Genomic DNA, 7,411 nt, shown 5'->3' on the forward strand with positions numbered 1-7,411 from the left:
ACTTCAACTGACTACAACTGTCTTCAACTGACTTCTTACTGACTTCAACTACTTTCAGCTGCCCTGAACTGCCTTCCACTGTTTTCCACTGTCTTCAACTGCCTTCCACTGTCTTCAACTGTCTTCAACTGCCTTCCACTGTCTTCAACTGTCTTCAAGTGACTACAACTGACTACAACTGTCTTCAACTGACTACAACTGTCTTCAAGTGACTACAACTGTTTTCAACTGACTTCAACTGCCTTTCACTGTCTTCAACTGACGTCAATTGTCTTCAACTGACTTCAGCTGCCCTCAACCGCCTTCAACTGCCTTCCACTGCCTTCAACTTCCTTCAACTGTCTTCAAGTGACTACAACTGTCTTCAACTACATTCAACTGACTTCAACCTCGGTTAACTGCCTTCAGCTGTCATCAAATGCCTTTGACTGCCTTCAACTGTCTTCAAGTCAAGTCAACAAGTACAACCCAGAGTTTTTCTAAAAGGACATTAGTTCTATTAGTTCATATTTCTGTTTTGGAAACATTCTGTTTTGCCTGGACATAAACACACACACACTGATGTGCGCACGCACGCACGCACGCACGCACGCACACACACACACACACACACACACACACACACACACACACACACACACACACACACCATCTAAACTAAACTCATAAACACACCAGCAGGAGGTCAAGCCACCCGTCTGGCAGGACTACTGGAACTTCCAGATCACCATAGTGATGACACCGGCTTTGAGGCGACTGGGGGAGACCAAAACAGCAGAAAAAAAAGAGAGTAAAAAAAGAGAAGGAAATGACAAGAGGAAAACACATCAGAGTTGATGCTAATGATGGTGGCGGCAGGTGATGTGTCTGCCAAAACTCACACACACACACTGGTCCAAAAACCTGCTGTGTTAATTGCAGGGCTGCTGGTTCTCTTGAAGGCTGACGCTCACCTTGGCTGACCCCTCACCACCCTGCACACAACACACACACACACACACACACATACACCTCACCACGGGGGCCAGCTACAGAGCGAGCTGTGTGTTATTTCAGCACCAACTGCCACAGCAGGCTTCACCTGGCTGATGGTAATTTAGGTTGGCATCCACCACAGAGCAGGCAGACTGTAGCTAACAGACCTGACAGTAGTGGGCGACCTGGAGTCTATACACTCTGAAATCATAGCATAATCTCTACTAATTATCTCTCTATGTGAATCCCAATTCCATTTGCAAGTTCAACAGGGTATTTTGAAAGATTGCTTGGCCTTCTGTTATTTTAAGTTCTGCAAAGATAAATAATTACTGCCAAATACAAGTCAATGTGATGCAAATCCGCTACCAAGCTGCAGTTCAGTCATGTTTCTAAATTCACAGGCTTTTCTATGCTTGGTTACCGTTGCACTATTCAAATGTTTACCAAAGATAATGAAACAGGGTCCATATATTACCACCTGGTAAAAATATATTGTGTTCCCCAAAGGTCACCCAACGCTCAATGTCCCTTAATTATGCCCTGAGGGGAGATGGAAAAATAGCAAACTCCAACCAACACTACTCCGTCAAGTAAAACAAATCTGGTGTGCCCCAAGGGTCTGTGTTGGGTCCAATATCCAACTCTCAATATCCCTTTATGTCGTCCTGAAGGACAACCCAACTCCAGCAAGGATGCATCCCAAATGGCACCTTATTCTCTATATATAATGCAGTAGACACACCCACATATATAATGTAGTAGACACACCCATAATCAATAAAGACCCGGTCACTATAGTGAGATACTGGTGGTATTATTGAAGTTATTGATCTACTGTATGGGTTAAAGGACCTCAGACATAAAACACCATCGGAGGGCTGAAACCCTTACAGTTTCTGGAGTGGTTGTCAATGACACCTAAAATGGGTTAATTGATTATTACAGCCAAATTAGCCAAATTATGTGTGTGTGTGTGTGTGTGTGTGTGTGTGTGTGTGTGTGTGTGTGTGTGTGTGTGTGTGTGTGTGTGTGTGTGTGTGTGTGTGTGTGTGTGTGTGTATGCCCTTAGGAAATGAAGCTGCTAACTTAATTTGTCCCGTAGTAAATGAAGTTTACCCCTTTATAACCATGAAGGGAAGATCACATATCAAAGGGAACCGAGGCCTTTGGGGGTGAAATTAGATTTTGATGGAAATCCAAATGATAGGCAAGCAGAAATGTTGGAGTCAAGGGAGCGAGAGAGAAAGAGGAGAGAGAGAGAGAGAGAGAGAGAGAGAGAGAGAGAGAGAGAGAGAGAGAGAGAGAGAGAGAGAGAGAGAGAGAGAGAGAGAGAGAGAAGAGAGAGAGAGAGAGAGAGAGAGAGAGAGAGAGAGACACAGAGAGAGAGAGAGAGAGAGACAGAGAGAGTCACAGAGAGAGAGAAAGAAGAGACAGAGAGAGAGAGAGAGAGAGAGACAGAGAGAGAGACAGAGACACAGAGAGAGAGAGAAGAGAGAGACACAGAGAGAGAGAGACACACAGAGAGACAGAGAGAGAGAGAGAGAGAGAGAGAGACAGAGAGAGAAGAGAGAACACACAGAGAGACAGAGACACACAGAGAGAGAGAGAGAGAGAGAGAGACAGAGAGAGAGAGAAGAGAGAGACACAGAGAAAGAGAGAGAGAGACACAGAGAGAGAGAGAGAGAGAGAAGAGAGAGACACAGAGAGAGAGAGAGAAGAGAGAGACACAGAGAGAGAGAGACACACAGAGAGAGAGAGAGAAGAGAGAGACAGAGAGAAAGAGAGAGAGAGAGAGACAGAGAGACAGAAAGAAAGAGAGAGAGAGAGTGAAGGGATACATTAAAGAAAAGAGGACAAAATGAGAGAGTAAAGAGAGATTTAGAAACAGACAGAGAGAGGGAGAATGAAGGAGAGAGGGAGTGAGTGACTAGTTGGTATGCAGAAACCTACCCCTGTCTACAGTCTCCAACCCTTCCAAATCTCTCTCTTTCTCCATGTCTGACCTTTCAACTCTCCCCAAGTCTGCTACAGAAGCATATGTGAGCAAACCCCCCAGAAAAGCGTCCTCAAGTCACTCAAATGACAGTTGAGTTGTGAGCCCGACATCAGCCCTCTGTATTATGGACCTACTTCATTTGTCAAAGCAATTGGCCACATGTGTCTGTGTGTGTTGTGTAATACTCTGAGTGTTTCTGCCAGAGTCTAGACATAACATTATGGATCACTGGGAAGTTCCAGGTCTATAGTTAGAATGTATGGTTGATCATGTGTAGGAATATCTCATGAGTTTAGAGGAATGTAAATATGCTGTTAAATAAAGTGTGGTTTATTAGCTGTACTATAACACATATATACAGATACATTCTAAATATATACAGGTACATTCTAAATATATACAGATACATTCTAAATATATACAGGTACATTCTAAATATATACAGGTACATTCTAAATATATACAGGTACATTCTAAATATATACAGGTACATTCTAAATATACAGTTACATTCTAAATCCATACAGGTACATTCTAAATATATACAGGTACATTCTAAATATATACAGGTACATTCTAAATATATACAGGTACATTCTAAATATATACAGGTACATTCTAAATACATACAGGTACATACAGGTACATTATAAAATAGGTACATTCTAAATATATACAGGTACATTCTAAATATATACAGATACATTCTAAATATATACAGGTACATTCTAAATATATACAGGTACATTCTAAATATATACAGATACATTCTAAATATATACAGGTACATTCTAAATCCATACAGGTACATTCTAAATATATACAGGTACATTCTAAATATATACAGGTACATTCTAAATATATACAGGTACATTCTAAATGTATACAGGTACATTCAAAGGTACATACAGGTACATTATAAAATAGGTACATTCTAAATATATACAGGTACATTCTAAATATATACAGATACATTCTAAATATATACAGGTACATTCTAAATATATACAGGTACATTCTAAATATATACAGGTACATTCTAAATATATACAGGTACATTCTAAATATATACAGGTACATTCTAAATATATACAGGTACATTCTAAATATATACAGGTACATTCTAAATATACAGTTACATTCTAAATCCATACAGGTACATTCTAAATATATACAGGTACATTCTAAATCCATACAGGTACATTCTAAATATATACAGGTACATTCTAAATATATACAGGTACATTCTAAATATATACAGGTACATTCTAAATATATACAGGTACATTCAAAAATACATACAGGTACATACAGGTACATTATAAAATAGGTACATTCTAAATATATACAGGTACATTCTAAATATATACAGATACATTCTAAATATATACAGGTACATTCTAAATATATACAGGTACATTCTAAATATATACAGGTACATTCTAAATATATACAGGTACATTCTAAATATATACAGGTACATTCTAAATATATACAGGTACATTCTAAATATATACAGGTACATTCTAAATATACAGTTACATTCTAAATCCATACAGGTACATTCTAAATATATACAGGTACATTCTAAATATATACAGGTACATTCTAAATATATACAGGTACATTCTAAATATATACAGGTACATTCTAAATATATACAGGTACATTCTAAATACATACAGGTACATACAGGTACATTATAAAATAGGTACATTCTAAATATATACAGGTACATTCTAAATATATACAGATACATTCTAAATATATACAGGTATATTCTAAATATATACAGGTACATTCTAAATATATACAGGTACATTCTAAATATATACAGGTACATTCTAAATATATACAGGTACATTCTAAATATATACAGGTACATTCTAAATATATACAGGTACATTCTAAATATACAGTTACATTCTAAATCCATACAGGTACATTCTAAATATATACAGGTACATTCTAAATATATACAGGTACATTCTAAATATATACAGGTACATTCTAAATATATACAGGTACATTCTAAGAGAGGAGAAAGAAAGAGAGGAGAAAGAAAGAGAGAGAGAGAAAGAGAGGAGAGAGAAAGAGAGGAGAGAGAAAGAGAGAAGAGAGAAAGAGAGGAGAAAGAAAGAGAGGAGAAAGAAAGAGAGGAGAAAGAAAGAGAGGAGAAAGAAAGAGAGGAGAAAGAAAGAGAGGAGAAAGAAAGAGAGGAGAAAGAAAGAGAGGAGAGAGAAAGAGAGAAGAGAGAAAGAGAGGAGAAAGAAAGAGAGGAGAAAGAAAGAGAGGAGAAAGAAAGAGAGGAGAGAGAAAGAGAGGAGAGAGAAAGAGAGGAGAAAGAAAGAGAGGAGAAAGAAAGAGAGGAGAAAGAAAGAGAGGAGAGAGAAAGAGAGGAGAAAGAAAGAGAGGAGAAAGAAAGAGAGGAGAAAGAAAGAGAGGAGAGAGAAAGAGAGGAGAGAGAAAGAGAGAAGAGAGAAAGAGAGGAGAAAGAAAGAGAGGAGAAAGAAAGAGAGGAGAAAGAAAGAGAGGAGAGAGAAAGAGAGGAGAGAGAAAGAGAGGAGAGAGAAAGAGAGGAGAGAGAAAGTGAGGAGAGAGAAAGAGAGGAGAGAGAAAGAGTGAGAGAGAAAGAGAGGAGAGAGAACGAGAGGAGAGAGAAAGAGAGAAGAGAGAAAGAGAGGAGAGAGAAAGAGAGGAGAGAGAAAGAGACGAGAGAGAAAGAGAGGAGAGAGAAAGAGACGAGAGAGAAAGAGAGAGGAGAGAGAAAGAGAGGAGAGAGAAAGAGAGGAGAGAGAAAGAGAGGAGAGAGAAAGTGAGGAGAGAGAAAAGAGAGGAGAGAGAACGAAAGGAGAGAGAAAGAGAGGAGAGAGAAAGAGAGTGAGAGAGAAAGAGAGGAGAGAGAACGAGAGGAGAGAGAAAGAGAGAAGAGAGAGAAAGAGAGGAGAGAGAAAGAGAGGAGAGAGAAAGAGACGAGAGAGAAAGAGAGGAGAGAGAAAGAGAGGAGAAAGAAAGAGAGAAGAGAGAAAGAGAGGAGAGAGAAAGAGAGGAGAGAGAAAGAGGGGAGAGAGAAAGAGAGAAGAGAGAAAGGAGGAGAGAGAAAGAGAGCAGAGAGAAAGAGAGGAGAGAGAAAGAGGAGGAGAGAGAAAGAGAGAAGAGAGAAAAAGAGAGAGAGAAAGAGAGAGAGAGAAAGAGAGAAAGAGAGAGAGAAAGAGAGAAGAGAGAAAGAAAGAGAGAAGAGAGAAAGTGAGGAGAGAGAAAGAGAGGAGAGAGAAAGAGAAAAGAGAGAAAGAGAGAAGAGAGAAAGGGAGGAGAGAGAAAGAGAGAGAGAAAGAGAGAAGAGAGAAAGTGAGGAGAGGAGAGAGAAAGAGAGGAGAGAGAAAGACAGGAGAGAGAAAGAGAGGAGAGAGAAAGAGAGAAAGTGCGGAGAGAGAAAGAGAGGAGAGAGAAAGAGAGGAGAGAGAAAGACAGGAGAGAGAAAGAGAGGAGAGAGAAAGAGGGAAAGTGAGGAGAGAGAAAGAGAGAAGAGAGAAAGAGAGGAGAGAGAAAGAGAGCGCGATAGAGAGAGAGAACAAGAAAGTCTATTCAGGTCAATAGTAACTGAGCATCTCTCTAGCTGCTATGCCACAGTGGTTTCCTGTGTGTGTGTGTGTGTCATACGTCTCCCCGAGCAGAGATGCCCTTCAAAAGCAAACAGTTCTACCTCCATGTACACATCACATCAGCCATACAGAGTGGATTTACTGTAGTGAAAAACAGCACAGACCCACTGAGGGATATGAACGGCCAAGACACATACAGCACACCGCCTCTTCTATACTCTGCACACTGGAAACACACTCTTTCTTTTTACACAGCCATCCATTTACTATACATACCGTAGTCACACACACAGACGTAGACGCAGGTGGCATGTGTGATTCCTGGATGTCTTTTAGACTGAATATGCATCTCTACACTCTCTCTCTCTCTCTCTCTCTCTCTCTCTCTCTCTCTCTCTCTCTCTTCCTCACCTCACTCTGGACAGGAAATGTTTGATTGAATAATAAAGTGAATTGAGGGAACGCATGGCCACACACACGCACACGTCGCGCACGCACACACACACACACACAAAAACACACACACATACAGAGATAAAATGAGGGTGTGTTGGTTTTAGATTGGTCATGGATTCAAAAGCTATCAATATGTTATCTCAATCCTATCACGTTTGGTTTGGGTAGCAGACACATGGAACCAGATTGGCTTTGAGGGGTGGGATCCGTGTGTGTGTGGAGGAGGTAATTCGCGCGCCTGCCTACCTGCCTGCCTGCCTGCCTGCCTACCTGCCTACCTGCCCGTCCATCCAGCTGTCTTTCTGCATGTGTCTATCACTATTTCCTTCCCTCTAACCAATCTCTGTCTCTGTCTCTCTCTCTCTCTCTCTCTCTCTCT

General features: G+C 40.2%; 1 long non-coding RNA gene across 11 annotated transcripts in view; it reads left to right on the plus strand.

Annotated features, from left to right (window-relative positions):
- Positions 1 to 3,387: 3,387 nt before the first annotated feature.
- LOC127932376 (uncharacterized) overlaps positions 3,388 to 7,411 on the plus strand; it is a 25,441-nt gene continuing 21,417 nt past the window's right edge. For 5 of the 11 annotated variants that reach the window (XR_008145037.1, XR_008145035.1, XR_008145045.1 and 2 more), the window contains exons 1-3: positions 3,388 to 3,501; positions 3,902 to 4,130; positions 4,305 to 4,748. This is a non-coding gene — a long non-coding RNA (uncharacterized LOC127932376). The remainder of the gene's footprint in view (positions 3,502 to 3,901; positions 4,131 to 4,304; positions 4,749 to 7,411) is intronic. The other 6 variants (XR_008145036.1, XR_008145038.1, XR_008145044.1 and 3 more) reach the window with 6 other exon arrangements.

This window comes from Oncorhynchus keta, chromosome 10 (assembly GCF_023373465.1).
Source record: "Oncorhynchus keta strain PuntledgeMale-10-30-2019 chromosome 10, Oket_V2, whole genome shotgun sequence".
Taxonomy (NCBI): domain Eukaryota; kingdom Metazoa; phylum Chordata; class Actinopteri; order Salmoniformes; family Salmonidae; genus Oncorhynchus; species Oncorhynchus keta.